Source organism: Moschus berezovskii, chromosome 4, assembly GCF_049115385.1.
Source record: "Moschus berezovskii isolate FMDL1 chromosome 4, NW_MosBer_1.0, whole genome shotgun sequence".
NCBI lineage: Eukaryota > Metazoa > Chordata > Mammalia > Artiodactyla > Moschidae > Moschus > Moschus berezovskii.
In genome coordinates this window covers 23854294-23872613 of record NC_142463.1, presented here as the reverse complement: position 1 = coordinate 23872613, position 18320 = coordinate 23854294, and the positions used below count along the sequence as shown (strand labels likewise).

The window sequence follows — 18320 nt, the reverse complement described above, 5'->3', positions numbered from 1 at the left end:
TACATGACCACGGGAAAAACCATTGCCTTGACTAGACGGACCTTGGTCGGCAAAGTAATGTCTCTGCTTTTTAATATACTATCAAGGTTGGTCATAACTTTCCTGCCAAGGAGCAAGCGTCTTTTAATTTCATGGCTGCAATCAGCATCTGCAGTGATTTTGGAGCCCAAAAAAACAAAGTCTGACACTGTTTCCATTGTTTTTCCATCTATTTCCCATGAAGTGATGGGACCAGATGCCATGATCTTTGTATACCAAGGGAATATTTCATGCAAAGATGGACACAATAAAGGACAGAAATAGTATGGACCTAACAGAAGCAGAGAAAAACAACAGAATAGGAAAAACAAGAGACCTCTTCAGGAAAATTAGAGTATCCAAGGGAACGTTTCATGCAAAGATGGGCTCGATAAAGGACAGAAATGGTATGGACCTAACAGAAGCAGAAGATATTAAGAAGAGGTGGCAAGAATACACAGAAGAAATGTACAGAAAAGATCTTCACGACCAAGATAGTCACGATAACGTGATCACTGACCTAGATCCAGACATCTTGGAATGTGAAGTCAAGTGGGCCTTAGAAAGCATCACTACGAACAAAGCTAGTGGAGGTGATGGAATTCCAGTTGAGCTATTTCAAGTCTTGAAAGATGATGCTGTGAAAGTGCTGCACTCAATATGCCAGCAGATTTGGAAAACTCAGCACTGGCCACAGGACTGGAAGAGGTCAGTCTTCATTCCAATCCCAAAGAAAGGCAATGCCAAAGAATGCTCAAACTACCTCACAATTGCACTTATCTCACACGCTAGTAAAGTCATGCTCAAAATTCTCCAAGCCAGGCTTCAGCAGTATGTAAACCGTGAACTCCCAGATGTTCAAGCAGGTTTTAGAAAAGGCAGAGGCACCAGAGATCAAATTGCTAACATCCGCTGGATCATGGAGAAAGCAAGAGAGTTTCAGAAAAACATCTATTTCTGCTTCATTGACTATGCCAAAGCCTTTGACTGTGTGGATCACAATAAACTGTGGAACATTCTGAAAGAGATGGGAATCCCAGACCACCTGACCTGCCTCTTGAGAAACCTGTATCAACAGGTCAGGAAGCAACAGTTAGAACTGGACATGGAACAACAGACTGGTTCCAAATAAGAAAAGGTGTAAGTCAAGGTTGTATATTGTCACCCTGCTTATTTAACTTATATGCAGAGTACATCATGAGGAACGCTGGGCTGGAAGAAGCACAAGCTGGAATCAAGATTGCCGGGAGAAATATCAATAACCTCAGATATGCAGATGACACCACCCTTTTGGCAGAAAGTGAAGAGGAACTCAAAAGTCTCTTGATGAAAGTGAAAGAGGAGAGTGAAAAGGTTGGCTTGAAGCTCAACATTCAGAAAACAAAGATCATGGCATCTGGTCCCATCACTTCATGGGAAATAGATGGAAAAACAGTGGAAACCGTGTCAGACTTTATTTTTGGGGGCTCCAAAATCACTGCAGATGCTGATTGCAGCCATGAAATTAAAAGACGCTTGCTCCTTGGAAGGAAAGTTGTGACCAACCTTGATAGTATATTAAAAAGCAGAGACATTACTTTGCCAACCAAGGTCCATCTAGTCAAGGCAATGGTTTTTCCCGTGGTCGTGTATGGATGTGAGAGTTGGACTGTGAAGAAGGCTGATCGCCGAAGAATTGATGCTTTTGAACTGTAGTGTTGGAAAAGACTTTTGAGAGTCCCTTATACTGCAAGGAGATCCAACCAGTCCATTCTAAAGGAGATCAGTCCTGGATGTTCATTGGAGGGACTGATGCTAAAGCTGAAACTCCAATACTTTGGCCACCTCATGCGACGAGTTGACTCACTGGAAAAGACTCTGATGCTGGGAAAGGTTGGGGGCGGGAGGAGAAGGGGATGACGGAGAATGAGATGGCTGGATGGCATCACCGACTCTGTGGACATGAGTTTGAGTGTACTCCGGGAGTTGGTGATGGACAGGGAGGCCTGGCGTGCTGTGATTCATGGGGTCGCGGAGAGTCGGACACGACTGAGCGACTGATCTGATCTGATCTGAACAGAAGCAGAAGATATCAAGAAAAGGTGCAAGAATGCACAGAAGAACTATACAGAAAAGATATTCACAACCCAGATAACCATGATGGTGTGATCCTTCACCTAGAACAAGATACCCTGCAATGCAAAGTCAAGTGGGCCTTAGAAAGCATCACTCTGAGCAAAGTTAGTGGAGTTGATGGAATTCCAGTTGAACTATTTCAAATCCTGAAAGATGATGCTATGAAAGTGTTGCACTCAATATGTCAGCAAATCTGGAAAACTCAGCAGTGGCCACAGGACTGGAAAAGTTCAGTTTTCATTCCAATCCCAAGGAAAGGCAATGCAAAGAATGTTCAAACTATTACACAATTACACTCATATCACACGGTAGCAAAGTAATGCTCAAAATTCTCCAAGCCAGGCTTCAACAGTACATGAACTGTGACATTCCGGATGTTCAAGATGGATTTAGAAAAGGCAGAGAAACAAGAGATCAAATTGCCAACATCTGCTGGATCACTGAATAAGCAAGAGTGTTCCAGAAAAACATCTAGTTTTGCTTTATTGATTATGCCAAAACTTTTGATTTTGTAGATCACAACAAACTGTGGAAAATTCTTCAAGAGATGGGAATACCAGACCACCTGAGAAATCTGTATGCAAGTCAAGAAGCAGTAGTTAGATCTGGACATGGAAGAACAGAGTCATTCCAAACCAGTAAAGGAGTATGTCAAGGCTGTATGTTGTCACCCTGCTTATGTAACTTCTATGCAGAGTACATCATGTGAAATGCCAGGCTGGATGAAGCAGAAGCTGGAATCAAGATTGCCAGGAGAAATATCAGTAACTTCAGATAGGCAGATGACACTACCCTTATGGCAGAAAGTGAAGAAGAACTAAAGAGACTCTTGATGAAAGTGAAAGAGGAGAGTGAAAAAGTTGGCTTAAAGCTCAAAATTTAGAAAACTAATATCGTGGCATCTGGGCCGATCACTTCATGGCAAATAGATGAGGAAACAATGGAAACAGTGACCAATCTAGACAGCATATTAAAAAGCAGAGACGTTACTTTGCCAACAAAGGTCCATCTAGTCAAGGCTATGGTTTTTCCCGTGGTCATGTAGAGATGTGAGAGTTGGACTATAAAGAAAGCTGAGCACTGAAGAATTGATGCTTTTGAACTCTGGTGTTGGAGAAGGCTCTTGAGAGTCCCCTCGACTACAAGGAGATCCAACCAGTCAATCCTAGAAGAAATCAGTCCTGAAAATTCATTGGAAGTACTAATGTTGAAGCTGAAATTCCAATACTTTGGCTACCTGATATGAAGAACTGACTCGTTGGAAAAGACCCTGATGCTGGGAAGGATTGAAGGCAGGAGGAGAAGGGAATGACAGAGGATGAGATGGTTGGATGGCATCAACGACTCAATGGACATGGGCTTGGGTGGACTCCAGGAGTTGGTGATGGACAGGGAAGCCTGGCGTGCTGCAGTCCATGGGGTTGCAGAGTTGGATACGACTGATTGACTGAAGTGAACTGAACTTACCCTTGAATTATCTTGGCACCTTTCTCCAATGCCCCTACTCAATTTTTCTTTTTTATTTTTAAGACTGAATTCCTAGGGAGTCATACCTGTGTCTATGTTAAGTCAGTGATTTGATTATCAGACTGAGTTTGTACTCCAACCTGAGCCTGTAAGGCTTCTATTCTCTGACATTGGATCCCTGTGTGGGTGTGGGGAACCCAAGGGTCAGGCAGTTTTAAGGTCTGCCCTGGCTTTCATTTTGCCTTTTATGCTATGATTTCTGTGGACATTTGTGGAACCTCAAGGTTGTCCAGGTGTGGGTTGCTGCTTTAGGCTTGTCATATCTCTGCTGTGCCTGCACCCATCTCAGCCAGGAATATGCTTGTTCTTGCTATGTAAGTGTGGGCCTTCCTCACTTGCCCACAGATAGTGTTCCTGTGTCCAGGCACTGCCTGTTTCTCCAAATTAACTGGGTCCCTTCAATCATGACAGAGAAGTTGCCAATCCTCACAGCCTGGCCTGTTCCTAGAATTCACCAAGCAGGGGGAAGGTAGAATGATCCAGGACAGAACGTCATCGATTCTCTTTCTTATTACCTGAAGTTCAGCTGCTTTTAAAACATAATAGTTTTGAGATTGTTGTCAGTTTGGTCAATTTTCAAAACACTAATGGTTATTTGTGTCAATCTTGTCCAGCTTGATGTGTGTTTTTTGGGAATAGGATCAATACTCTCATTCCAGCATAGACAGAATTAGATTTTAATTAACATGAGTTTTTAATCATACAGCTCTTGTACTATCAGACATAGTGAAGTATTGGCATTATTTTCATATGTCGTTGGACCAGAGGAACATGTAACTTGTGTGTATATGTGTGTGTGTTTTGAAAGTACTAGATGGAAAGAGTCATTCCCATACCTAGGGATACTTGCCAAGAGGAAGTGTCTAACAAAGAAAATACTCTGATAGCGTATTTTGGAAATCACTAGAAAATCATTTATGCGAGAATAATATTGTCTAGGCTCTGTCATTGGCTGCCTCTTTGACCTTGGGAAAAACAGTTCTCTGTGGGCCTTACAAAGTCAGACCAGATTATTTTGAGCATCCCTTCCAATTTTAATGTAAATTATGGTTCAAATGTTGATGATATCCTGTTGTACATTCTGAGTCACATATTAACTTACTGTAATGGACATGAGTTTGGGTAAACTCCGGGAGTTGGTGATGGACAGGGAGGCCTGGTGTGCTGTGGTTCATGGGGTCGCAAAGAGTCGGACATGACTGAGTGACTGAACTGAACTGAATGTTGCCTCTTACTCGGCCCTTTATTTTATAACATTGGTAGTTATTGCATGCTTAGCATGTGCCAAACACAATGCTATGAACTTTATATAATCTGTCATTCAGTCTTCACAACACCCCTATTAAACAGTTAGCACTACTGTTGAATGCCTGACCCCATGTAACCAGCTTGTCTAAACTCTGGGGATACAGCAATGAAAACAAGCATAAATCCATGCCTTCATGGAGCTTACATTCTTGTAGAAAGAGACAAATTTTGTTGGAAAAATTAATCAGGAAAAAGGAGCCATTTTGGGGCGAAGGCTTCACTTAGAAGGAAGGATTTAAGCTCTGAGATATAAGTAGTATCTTCTGCCATTTGCATTTTTAAAAGCTGAGATACAATGAGATTAATTTTTCTATTGCATATAGCTGGGGTTTGAAGCCATCCTTTTGTGGACTCCAAAGGATGAACTCTAAACCAGTCCTGGATAAGGAAATATTCTATTAATATTCACATATACAGTTATTTACTAAATTTTTCCAAGGTCATTCTTCAATACTATGAATATCTAGCAAACACCTTTGTCAGGCTTTGTCTTGGATGCTGGAGATAGAAAGATGAATACCAAACACACCTTGCCTCTGAGAAATACTCAGTGTACTGGGTGTCATAGACAATGAAGGCTAATAATGTCAATGATGGTAAAAATGCCAGAACTGAATGTAAAACTGTGCATGTGATCTAAGAATCCCACGGTAGAAGAGTACCATTGCCTCTCTTGTTCTGAATACTGGATTTCTAGGAAAGTAGCCAGAATTTATATTAGCTTCTTAATTTAATTTATTTACTTTCCATTGTGCTCAATCTTTGTTGCTACACGAGGTTTTCTCTGGTTGCAGTGAGGAGGGGCTACCCTTCTTTGCACTGAACGGGCTCCTCATTGAACTGACTTCTTTTGTTGTGGAGCACTGGGCCCTGGGCATGTGGGTTTCAGTATCTGTGGTGTATTGGCTCAGTAGTTATGGCTCCCGGGCTCTAGAACATAGGCTCAGTAGTTGCAGTGCACAAGCTTAGTTGTTCTGTGTCATGTGGGATCTTCCCAGATCATAGATAGAACCTGTGTCTCCTGCATTGGCAGGAGGATTCTTTACTACTGAACCACCATTAGCTTCTTTAAACAACAAGGCCTTCCTGTAGTGAAATTTTTATTATTGTTCTTTAAATAAAATTATTATTTGTTGGGTGGTCTTTTAAAAATAAATATTAATTTTAGGATAATTTTAGATTTATAGAGTTCCCACATACCCTTCACCCAGTTTTCTCTAATGTTAAAATCGTATATAACCATGAAAAATTAATCAAAACTAGTAAATTAACATTGGTATACCACTATTAACTAAACTGTAGAATAATATGTAGATTTTGTCAGTCTTTCCACTAATATTGTATTTTGTCCCCAGAAACCAATACGGTATACCACATTGGCCTACATTAGTAGATTTCACAAGTATAAGTGTGACCTGTTACACTTATCCTAAGTTTCAACTTACTGGTTTTAGTTCTTTGCTATAGTCTGCTGTGATCATTTGGAGTTTTGGATTTTCTTATCTGTAATATTAGTGACATCGCTCAGAATTTTTAAAGAATATATTTTTCAAGTATTAGTTTAAGGCAAGGATACAAATGTTTAACAGGCTAAAACCTGAGACTAAAAACAGAGATCCATATATATTACTAGAGACTTCTGTGGAATGACTAATATGACATTTTTATATTGATTTTCAGGTTTGATTATGCTGCTTACCCCAGTAGAATAAGTTCCCTAAGTGAACAGGATTTTACCTGCCTCCGAGTCAACTCAATTCAATTTAATTCAATTTAATTTAAAATCCCTTATGTACCACAAACCATAAGAGATCTAGAAATAAATAAAATGTAGTCCCTGCCCCCATTTCTCCATCTTGTTCATAAGGATCATACGTAAAGTTTTAAATAATGGCTAGTTGAAATCCATGATAAGTGCGGGAGAGCCATATGGCAAAGGACAAAATTAAGAAAAAGGAGTGCTTTCTAGGGAAGGGTCTGGCTAGTTGGGGCTCTACAGTGAGGACCCTGGGCAATAGGAACTCTCATCAGTACTCTAACCCTTTCTGGTGAGATTGGCTCCCAGATCAGCAAAGTCACAGTGAGAATGGTCTGGTGGCAGAGGGCAGATTCCAAAAGTCATGCCTTGAAAGATTTTTCAGAATCTAAAGCAAACTAAGAATTTGGGAGTCAGACCAAAAAAAACAAAAAATGCAAAATCATAAAGCTGAAGAGGATAGTTGCTGCTGCTGCTGCTAAGTCACTTCAGTCGTGTCCGACTCCATGCGACCCCATAAACGGAAATCAACCAGGCTCCACTGTCCCTGGGATTCTCCAGGCAAGAACACTGGAGTGGGTTGCCATTTCCTTTTCCAATGTGAAAGTGAAAAGTGAAAGTGAAGTCACCCAGTCGTGTCCGACTAGTAGCGACCCCATGGACTGCAGCCCACCAGGCTCCTCTGTCCATGCGATTTTCTAGGCAAGAGTACTGGAGTGGCTTGCCATTGCCTTCTCCATGAAGAGGATAGAGGATGTGGTAAAAATCAAAGAAAGCCAGAAAGCTAGATAGGGATGAAGAGAAGCAGAGCAGATGAGTATAAGGAGCTCTGAAAGAATTTGAGATGTGAAACTTGGCAGGTTCCACTACAGTCCTTGAATGGACTTGTGTGGAAAGGCCAGGATCTCAGAAAGGAGCAAGACGGAATTAATGACCTGATGGGCAGGAAAGTCAAGGAACACAAAGTAATACAGCAGAAGAGAGGCTGGAGAGGCCAGTGAAGTTCTGATAAGCATGATATCTTCAGATATAAGGCACTCACCCCCCACTCTTTTATTCCTTCTCCTTTTGTTCTTTCTCCCCCTTTGAAGTAAAACACAGTGGGGCTGAGGCTGGCAACGTGACCAAACAAATGTATGAAAAATAATTACCTCTTTCTGGCTGAGTTTTAAAATGAGTAATTGTTGGAAGTCAGTAATCTCAATTATCAGTCTCTAATCTACCTCTCAGGAGAGTTCTATGGACCCCCATCTGCACCAAACCTTGTCCTGATCAGACGCTCTAAATTAAAAAGGGCTTAGTGGTTTTGGCTCGCTTCCAGCAGGTCACTTCATAAGTCACTATGCTCTTGGCATAGTTTTTATATTCCCTCCAAAAAGAATCCAAATATATTGAAGGCAGATGCATCCCCTCAGCATCTGGCTGAGGGACTTCCACCCTACCCTATGATGTAGACAGCCCATCGATTCTAAACCTCAGCTCTGGGTGATCATGGGCCTGAAGAGGAGATGCCAAGAAACATGACCCTGGGTTCTCCCTCTGCTCAAACAAGGAGATGCATGTCGGATACACCTCAAGCTGCAGAGGCTGATCCACACTACCACATACCTGTTCCAAACCTGGGTTTCCCAGTTCAGTGAATGCTTCACCATCACTCCTGTTCCCCATGTCAGAAACCGTTCCTATTTAACTCCTTTGTATTCACTCCTCACATAGTATTCTGTCACCAAGTGTGATCAAGGCTACAACTCAATTTTCTTAGAATCTCTCTCTTCCTGTGCAGAACACCATCTAGTGGGTGGGCAAAATACTGAAGCCACCCCCTCCAGCCTGGCTCCTGGACACACCGCTACCCTCATCCCATATAAGGAACAACCTCACCCCCCAAGCAAGCAAGGGAACCGGTTGTTTGTTCCCACTCCCCCTGTTCCAGCAGGGGCCCCAGTAAAGCCTTGCCTGAAAAAACAAAAAGACTCTGTCTCTTCCTTATCTCTGCTGCCAGTGCCCTGGTTCTAACTATCAAGGTCTCTTAAGAAGTTACAACTTCTTCCTTAGCCAAAGAGCACAAGATGTGAGGTGAATGGCCTCCAGGCTGTCTCTTTCTATTCTACTCACATAGCTCTGTCAGCATTACGTGGCTGCCAGAAAGTCCCAGACCTCCTCCCATCCTTGTGTTCCCCTCACTTCACTGATTCTGTGGTACCTGACCAAGAGACAGAGTAACCTCCCATCTAGACTGTCAGATGGCATCATTCTTGCTAAGAGATTGCTGCTTTTAGATGATTCTTTGTTGTTGCTGTTTAGTTGCTAAGTCGTGTCCAACTCTTTAAGACCCCATGGTCTATAGCCCGCCAGGCTCCTTCTGTCCGTGGGATTTCCCAGGTAAGAATACTGAAGTGGGTTGCTATCTCCTTCTCCAGGAATCTTCCCGACCCCATGGATCAAACTTGTGTCTCCTGCATTGGCAGGCAGGTTCTTTGCTACTGAGCCACCAGGGAAGCTCTGGATCCTTCTTTCCCTTCCCTTTAAAAAAGACATCGTGTAAAAGGACACATTTTGAACTTTATGCTATCAGTCTGTATAACCCTCTGCCACTTCTCATTTCTGTTGTCTGCTCACTTCTTGGACACCTCCCTCAAACATGGAGGACTTTGATCCAAAATTATCCTTCCCACTACACTGCTGCCACCATGTTGAGGGATTTCAGTATCCATGAAAATGGCCCATAGAACACCTCGGCCTCTGTTTAATATAAAATACATCTTTAACATGGATTGTAAGATCCTACATAATCTGGCCTCTGCCTGCTTCTTCAACTTCTCTCATACCCTCTTACTTTGCTGCCTGTGCACTAACCACACTAGCTTTCCTACAGTTTATTCTGTGAGCCACACATTCTTTCCCTCACTTGCATACACACTGGCCCCTCCACCTGAAATATTATTTCTCTGTGGCCCTTTGCCTAACTACTTCATATTCTGCTTTCAGTACCCAATTTGCACATCACTTCCTCATGGAATTTTTCCCTGATAGACTGTTCTGAGAGCCTCTGCCTTATGCGTCTATAATATACTCTACTTCTCTTTAAAATGCTTATTACTCTTCTGATATTCATTCAATATCTATCTTCTATTCATAGATTTAGGAAATATTTTGTATTTTGGGTATTTATAGGACTAGATATTTATAGGTAGAAAAGTCATACTGCTACAGCCAGAATTCCTTCTTGGTACCACTCTATGCAGTCATATTTTGTTTCTTCCTCTGAAGCACATTTCCGTCTTGTTGAAGCAGAAGATGTCTAACAGTAGGGCCCAAGGTCATTTCTTTTATGTGAGTCATAGAATATCAAAGCCAAGAAGAATCTGGGGCTTTAAAACCATGCTCCCTGTAACTCGAAGGAAAGATCTGGGCCCTGAACAGCACCTTAGGGACCACTGAGAAAGGAGAAGAAAGAAGGGCCTTTAGGAAGCCAGGGGATTGGCATCTTTGCCCTCCTTTGCCATACATACCAGAGCAGCCCCTACTTACTGGCCTTCCTCATAGACTTGGTTTGAAGAATAGGCTCAGTTGCTAACAATGTTTGCAGACTTACCCCTCTTTACACTGGGCCTGGAGACAGGAGGTAAATTTCCTGAGTCACCCAGTGAGACAGTGGGACAGCTCTGGCTGGAAGCCCAGCTTCTGACCCCTAGGTTGTCCACTGCAACCCACTGCCTGTCACTCCCAGACCCATCTGCAAGGTTTGCTTATTTGTCTGCTCTTTCTGCAGACACTAGCTGAGCACCTGCAAGGCAATGAGAAGGAAGTTAGATGCCTAAATCAGTCGTGTGAGCCACAGAACCCTGACTCTGCCACTCATTAACTGTGTAACCTTGGGCCAGTTGCTTAAGCTGTCTCTGCCTGTTTCCTCATACATATTATCTCGCTTAGTCAGCTCAACAACCTTATGAAGCAGATACTACTATTATCCCCATTTTTCAGATGAAGAAACTGAGGCATAGGGAGGTTAAGAAACTTTTCCAAGATTGCACTACTCACAAGTTGTAATACCAGAATGGAAGAAACCAAGGTGTTTGCTTGATAAGGAGTGGGAAAGGAACTTGTAGGAACATGGAAGAAACTCCTAACTCAAGCTGAGGATCCAAAAAGAACTGTATAGGCGAGGTCGTATTTGAGTTCTCCTGTGGGACACTTAATGGGTGAGAAGGACATCGGTGATGTGGTAGAAGGAACAAAATGGAAATATATTTAGAAGGTCATGTTCAAGATTGGCTGAAGGCTGTAGAGATGGAGGTTTGGGAGTGCAGAGAGGAAAGGTCTGGGTCTGTCAAGGGAAATAGTTTGGGGAAAGCTGTGGCTGATGGTTAGTCCCAGGCTAAGTCCCCAGTACTGATGCCACTGCTTAGATCTCTCTTGGGGATCATCTTACCTGGAATAAATCACCATCTACCAATATAAAAAGGAAAAGAGAAAGGGGAAAAAAGGAATCAAAATCATCAGCTAGTTCTGACATTATCTCTTGGCCATTCCTAAATGACAACAGTGTTACAGAAACAGTGACTGGAAACTCAGAAATGTGGCCATGGTGGGTGACTTCGTAAAGGCTCTCAGGGAAAAGAAAATAGAATCAGCTGCAAATCATCAGGATCCATTTTCTAACAAAAACGTCCTGCTGCAGGGAGACTTGATAAATGAACTAAACATTTTTCTGGAATCCTATTTCCTAGCTTTCAGAAAGATTGTTTTGGTTTTAAGAAAACAAATCACTGGTTACAACTTTTGGCCTTTTAAAATTTATTTGGCTTAAAAATAGTCTCAAAAAAGGTAGGATTTTGAAACAACTTACAACATGTTTTTGACCTCAAAATTGATTCAAACTCCACAATCTTACTTTCAAGAAGTTCACTTTGGGGACTTCCCTGGTGGTTCAGTGGTTAGGAATCTGCCTACCAATGCAGGGGATATGGGTTCAATCCCTGGTTCGGGAAGATCCCATGTGCTGTGGGGCAACTAAGGCTGTGCGCCGCAACTACTGAGCCCTTGCTCTAGAGCCTGTGAACCACAGCTACTGAAACCCAAGCTCCTAGAGCCCATGCTCCACAACAAGAGAAGCCACTGAAATGAGAAGCCCATGCACCCCAAACAATGCGAATCTATCTGCAAGAGGTAAATGTCAAATTCTTAGAAGAAAATGCAAGAGGATGTCTTTGTGATATTAGGCTAGGCCGTGATTTCTTAGATGTGACACTAAAAGCACAAGTAGCAAAAAGACAAATTGGACTTTATTAAAATTGAAATTTTTTTTTCATGCTCAAAATTCTCCAAGCTAGGCTTTAGCAATATGTGAATCGTGAACTTCCAGATGTTCAAGCAGGTTTTAGAAAAGGCAGAGGAACCAGAGATCAAATTGCCAACATCTGCTGGATCATGGAGAAAGCAAGAGAGTTCCAAAAAAGCATCTATTTCTGCTTTATTGACTATGCCAAAGCCTTGGACTGTGTGGATCACAATAAACTGTGGAAAATTCTTCAAGAGATGGGAATCCCAGACCACCTGACCTGCCTCTTGAGAAACCTGTATGCAGGTCAGAAAGCAACAGTTAGAACTGGACATGGAACAACAGACTGGTTCCAAATAGGAAAGGAGTACATCAAGGTTGTATATTGTCACCCTGCTTATTTAACTTATATGCAGAGTACATCATGAGGAACGCTGGGCTGGAAGAAGCACAAGCTGGAATCAAGATTGCTGGGAGAAATATCAATAACCTCACAAATGCAGATGACACCACCCTTATGGCAGAAAGTGAAGAGGAACTCAAAGGCCTCTTGATGAAAGTGAAAGAGGAGAGTGAAAAGGTTGGCTTGAAGCTCAATGTTCAGAAAACGAAGATCATGGCATCTGGTCCCATCACTTCATGGCAAATAGATGGGGAAACAGTGGAAACAGTGTCAGACTTTAATTTTCAGGGCTCCAAAATCACTGCAGATGGTGATTGCAGCCATGAAATTAAAAGACGCTTACTCCTTGGAAGGAAAGTTATGACCAGCCTAGATAGCATATTAAAAAGCAGAGACATTACTTTGCCAACCAAGGTCCGTCTAGTCAAGGCTATGGTTTTTCCCATGGTCATGTATGGATGTGAGAGTTGGACTGTGAAGAAAGCTGATCGCTGAAGAATTGATGCTTTTGAACTGTGGTGCTGGAGAAGACTCTTGAGAGTCCCTTGGGCTGCAAGGAGATCCAACCAGTCCCTTCTAAAGGAGATCAATCATGGGTGTTCATTGGAAGGACTTATGCTAAAGCTGAAACTCCAATACTTTGGCCACCTCATGCGACGAGTTGACTCACTGGAAAAGACTCTGATGCTGGGAGGGATTGGGGATAGGAGGAGACGGGGACGACAGAGAATGAGGTGGCTGGATGGCATCACCGACTCGATGGACATGAGTTTGAGTGAACTCCGGGAGTTGGTGATGGACAGGGAGGCCTGGCGTGCTGTGGTTCATGGGGTCGCAAAGAGTCGGACACGACTGAGTGACTGAACTGAACTGAACTGAAAATTGAAAAATTGTGAATGATACCATTAAGAACGTGAAGAGACAAGCTATAAAATGGAAGGAAATAAACTCAAGTCACATATATCTGAAAAGAGACTTGCATCAAAAAACATATAAAGAAAACCGACAACTTAGTAGAAGAGCAAAAAGTCCAATTAAAAATGGACAATGGATCTAAATAAACATTTCCCCAAAGAAGATAAGTGGTGTGTGAGGACATAAAGGAAAATGCAGCATCATTAGCTATCAGGGAAATGCAAATCAAAACCTCAGTAAAATATCACACCCCAGCTTCTGTGATGGCTTTAACAAAACAAGACAGATAATAACAAAGGTTGGGGAGAAAGTGAAGAAATTGAAACCCATTGTTGATGGGAATATAAAATAGTATAGATGCTTTGGAAAACATTTGGTAGTTCCTGAAAATGTTAAGCATAGAGTTACTCTATTTCTCAGCAATTCCACACCTAGGCATATTTTCAAGAGAACTGAAAACTTCTGTTCAAACAAAGACTTGCACATAAACATTTATAGCAGCATTATTCATATAATCAAAGACTTATTCAAATAATCAAATAATAGAAACAACCAAATGCCCATTAATTAATGGATGAAGAATTAGTATTTTATATCCATGTTGCTGTTCAAGTTGCTCAGTTGCGTCCAACTTTTCGTGACCCATGGACTGCAGTATGCCAGGCTTCCCTGTCCTTCACCATCTCCCAGAGTTTGCTCAAACTCATGTCCATTGAGTCGGTGATGCCACCCATTTCATTCTCTGTCATCTCTTCCTGTCTTCAATCTTTCCCAGTATCAGAGTCTTTTCCAATGAGTTGGCTCTTTGCATCAGGTGGCCAAAATACTGGAGCTTCAGCATCAGTCCTTCCAATGAATATTCAGGGTTGAATTCCTTTAGAATCGAATTGTTTGATCTCCTTGAAGTCCAAAAGACTCTCGAGAGTCTTCTCTAGAACCACAGTTCAAAAGCATCAATTCTTTGGCGCTTAGCCTTCTGTTTGGTCCAGCTCTCTCATTTGTACACGACTACTGGTAAACCATAGCTATGACTATATGGACCTTTGTTGGAAAAGTGATATCTGCTTTTTAATAGACTATCTAGGTTTGTCATATTTTTTCTTTCCAAGGAGCAAGTGTCTTTTAATTTTATGGCTGCAGTCACCATCCATTGTATGGGTTCCGTTCCGTTCCATTCAGTCACTCAGTCGTGTCCGACTCTTTGCGACCCCGTGGACTGTAGCCTACCAGACTTCTCCGTCCATGGGATTCTCCAGGCAAGAATACTGGAGTGGGTTACCTTTTCCTTCTCCAGGGGATCTTCCCGACCCAGGGATCGAACCCGGGTCTCCGGCATTGGAGGCAGACGCTTTAACCTCTGAGCCACCAGGGAAGCCCATTGGGTTAGTACTCAGCTATACAAAGGAGTAAAATACTTTTATATGCTATAACATGGATTTTATTTCTCTTTGTGATTGTTCAGTTGTTCTCAAGGTTTTTTTTGTTGAATAGACATATTAATTCACATTTCTGTTTAAAGGAGAAACTGATGAAAAAATTCAGATTTCTTCTTTGCCTTCTTAAAGAGATATCATTTCAGAGAAGGAAACATAAAAATTCTATCAAGTTTTCTTTATTGTGCCTTGGATTGGATTAATTTATTAAATGCTGGACTTTTTAAAAAAACTATTTAACTTTATCCCCAATATAATTTGATTTCTCTGACTTATCTATCAAACTTTGTCATCAAAAGACAGTTATTTGCTGAAAAGAGAACAGAGGTGTTCTCCAAATTCTGTGTTATAGGAAAGGTAGTTTCTAGCATGTTTTGTACACTCAATGTGGATGATAAGATATTATTTTGCACTGCAGTCACTTGAATGAACCTTCTCTTTTACATTCAGTAATATTCATACACATTTAAGTTTCCTAATTTTGTCTAGGTCAGCAGAATATTCCCCAAGCTTGACATTGTCCATGTGACATTTTACAGGAGTTGGGGTGAGACAGATGGCAGCGAGTTTTTATCTCTTTCTCTCATTCATGATGCCTGTATTGCAAGTGGCTGAAGTCAGGCAAATTTAGCCCTAGAAAGACCCTGAATGAATAGTCTTCTAACACTCTCCTTTCCCAGCTGAGGAAGCTGAGGTCTAAAAACAGAAGAAATATGTGTTCTCCGGTAGGATAATCTAGATTTCCTGATTGGGAATCTTATGTTCTTTGCATTCGACAAAGAGGAAGGTTTTTATTCATATTACTTACCAGTTTTTTCCCCATACTCTATGTTTCAGGCTCTGTTTTTACCTTCTCTCGTATAAGCAGTTCATCTTCAGGACTAACAGTAGGTTGCTACTGTTATTCCCTTACACAGATGAAGAAACCAGGACTCAGATTAACTTACTTGCCTGAGCTCACATAACTAACAAGTGGTAGAACCAGGGTTTTGTACCGAGGTTTGTCTGACTTCAAAACGTATGCTTTCTCTTCTACATGGATAGTGTCACTGACTACTCTGTTACCCTGGGATCTAATAGAATTGTGGAAGCCCTCACCTGAAGGTGAGGAGGGCTTTACTCTTTTGAGTCTCCAGGGTCTCTTCCCAAGGCAAAGATGCCTCTTGAGGCTCTATTTTGCCTCCTTCTTGGCTTATCTCATGATCCAGCCTGCCTCCCTCTTCTCTGGAACTCTGCTCCCACTCTTGTTCTCCTTGGCTTCCGGCCTTTAACTTACTTGGGGAGGCTGATTCAGTCCTAGCTTCTCCACATCTTTGCCAAAACAAGCCCAGAGGCCCTCTTCTATTTCAGGGATTTGTTACACCCTGCAGGTACAGACTGGAGAACCAGGTAGCAGATGGAGGTACAGCTCCCACGAAACAAGGCTCCAGATTCTTCTGGTGTTTGTTCTTGCTCCGGGCTCCTGCTTCTCCTTAGTTATCTCTGAGAGCATGAAGCCCGTCTGACTGCTTTTTCCTTACACCTGCCCTTCCTCAGGTCTCAGAAGGGCTCCGCCTCCAGGACCCTCCCTCTGTGCAGTCTGAGGGCACGAATATGGACAGGCAGAGTGATAGGTGCGTTTCCATGTCTGAGATCTCCCTCAATACTGAAGCGTCCCACATGTAACTGTGTCTCTGCACTCTCCAGGAATGGCCGTTCTTGGTAATTTCCTCTCAGAACCAACTGGGTCTGACTTGGACAGATGATCACCTGTTGAGGGGGCCACAGAGATTGCTCCTATCCTGGGATGGGGAAGGTGGCTGAGGTTCCATGGAGTTATTTATAGGCCTAAGGTTTGTAATACTGTGATAATGTATCAATACAAGGTATGTAAATATCTTGTATAATCCTCGCAAGAACCTTTTAAGACATATTCTATTACTCTGTCCGTTTTATAGATTGGGAAGCTGAGATACAGAGAGATTGAAAGTGCTGTGCCCTTGTGAGAAGGCATTAGTATTAATGTTACTAGTGATGATGATAGTGACAATAGCCACAGTGGTAACAACCACCGTGCCACTCTTTCAAATGGAAAGAGAATGTAGAGGTTTTGGACTCAGATCAGCATTTGAATCCCAGCTTCACTACAAATTCATGACCAAATTAAGCAACTTATTTCACATTATTCAGCCTGTTTTTTCACCTGCACAGTTTGGAAAAATAACCCTGTAATTTTCATGGTATTTGTCAGGAGTAATGTAGAGAAAGTTAAAATTTATTGAGTGCTTATATGTGTCACACAAAGTGCGAGGTAACCTCCTGGTATGTGTCTTGTATAACTCTCACAACTTCTTGAGACATATTCTGGTACAGAGAGATTCATTAATTTGCCCAAGGAAATGGCAACCTATTCCTATATTCTTGCCTAGAGAATTCCATGAACAGAGGAACCTGGCAGGTTAAAGTCCATGGGGTCGCAAAGAGCCAGACACGACTGAGCGATTAACACTTTGACTTTCAAGATCACATAGGTGGTAAGAGGTGGAGTTGGGATGTAAACCTAAATAATTTGTTTTAAAAGCCTGTGATTAAAAAATAATAATAATAAGGTCTATAAGCAGTTGCCATATTGCCTGATACACATTAGTTTCTCAATTGGTAACTATAACTTAAAAGCATGTTGAATTTCTAAAGAACATACAGATACCAAGTATTTATTTTTGTTATCCTTAAGATTTTGTCTCTTTCTCATCGCTTGGTAAATAGTGCCTAAAAAGATGTGTTTACAGGAAAAGGGAGTGAAGTTTGATATTTACCTGCTTACTCTGATCAAGGTAGAAAACCACATTTGACAATCTTGGCTCGAGTTGGTTTATTTTAGGATGCCTAAATTATTCACTTGGAATGTCTGTACTGATTACACTGACCACAGGAAAAAGTGCCAGCACAGCCTCCCACTTATGCTGGCTGTGGGTCCGGCTGGTCTCAGAGGAGAAGCAGCTTTCCTGAGGTGGGGTCGGTCTCCTCATGCAGATGTCAATGTGTCTGTTGGGGGAGAGAAGGAGGCTGTGATATTGTCCCCAAGGTACGCGCTATTCTGAAATCCCTGAAAGTTTCCTCAGGATGGAATTTGCCTTCATATGACATATAACAGGGACTTCCCAGGTGGCTCAGTGGTAAAGAATCTGCCTGCCAATGCAGGGGACATAAGAGATGCGAGTTTGATGCCTGTGTTGGGAAGATCCCCTGGAGGAGGAAATGGCAACCCACTCCAGTATTCTTGCCTGGAAAATCCCATGGACAGAGGAGCCAGGTGGGCTACAGTCCATGGGTCACAAAAGTGTCCAGCGTGATTGAGTGACTGAGCATGACATAAAACTAGACTCTCATCCAAGAGCAGAGCCTTTTCAGGACATCCCAGAAGTGACTATCCAGGCTCTACAGACATGCGTTAAAGTCTGGGGAGCTTACTACCTCCCAGAGTAACTGTTCCCACCTGGGACAGCACATGTTTTCTATTCTCTTTCTGTGGAGTCAGGGAAGCAGTCAGTCATGGAGTTTTAAAGACACACAGTCAAGGGGCCT

General features: G+C 42.2%; 1 protein-coding gene and 1 pseudogene across 1 annotated transcript in view; both read left to right on the top strand.

Moving 5' to 3' along the window:
- Window positions 1-18320, top strand: part of AGBL4 (AGBL carboxypeptidase 4) — a 1400873-nt gene that overhangs the window by 844624 nt on the left and 537929 nt on the right. The gene's annotated exons all lie outside the window — the stretch shown is intronic.
- The window catches only part of LOC148778012 (small ribosomal subunit protein uS5-like), a 106019-nt pseudogene continuing 103851 nt past the window's right edge, over window positions 16153-18320 (top strand).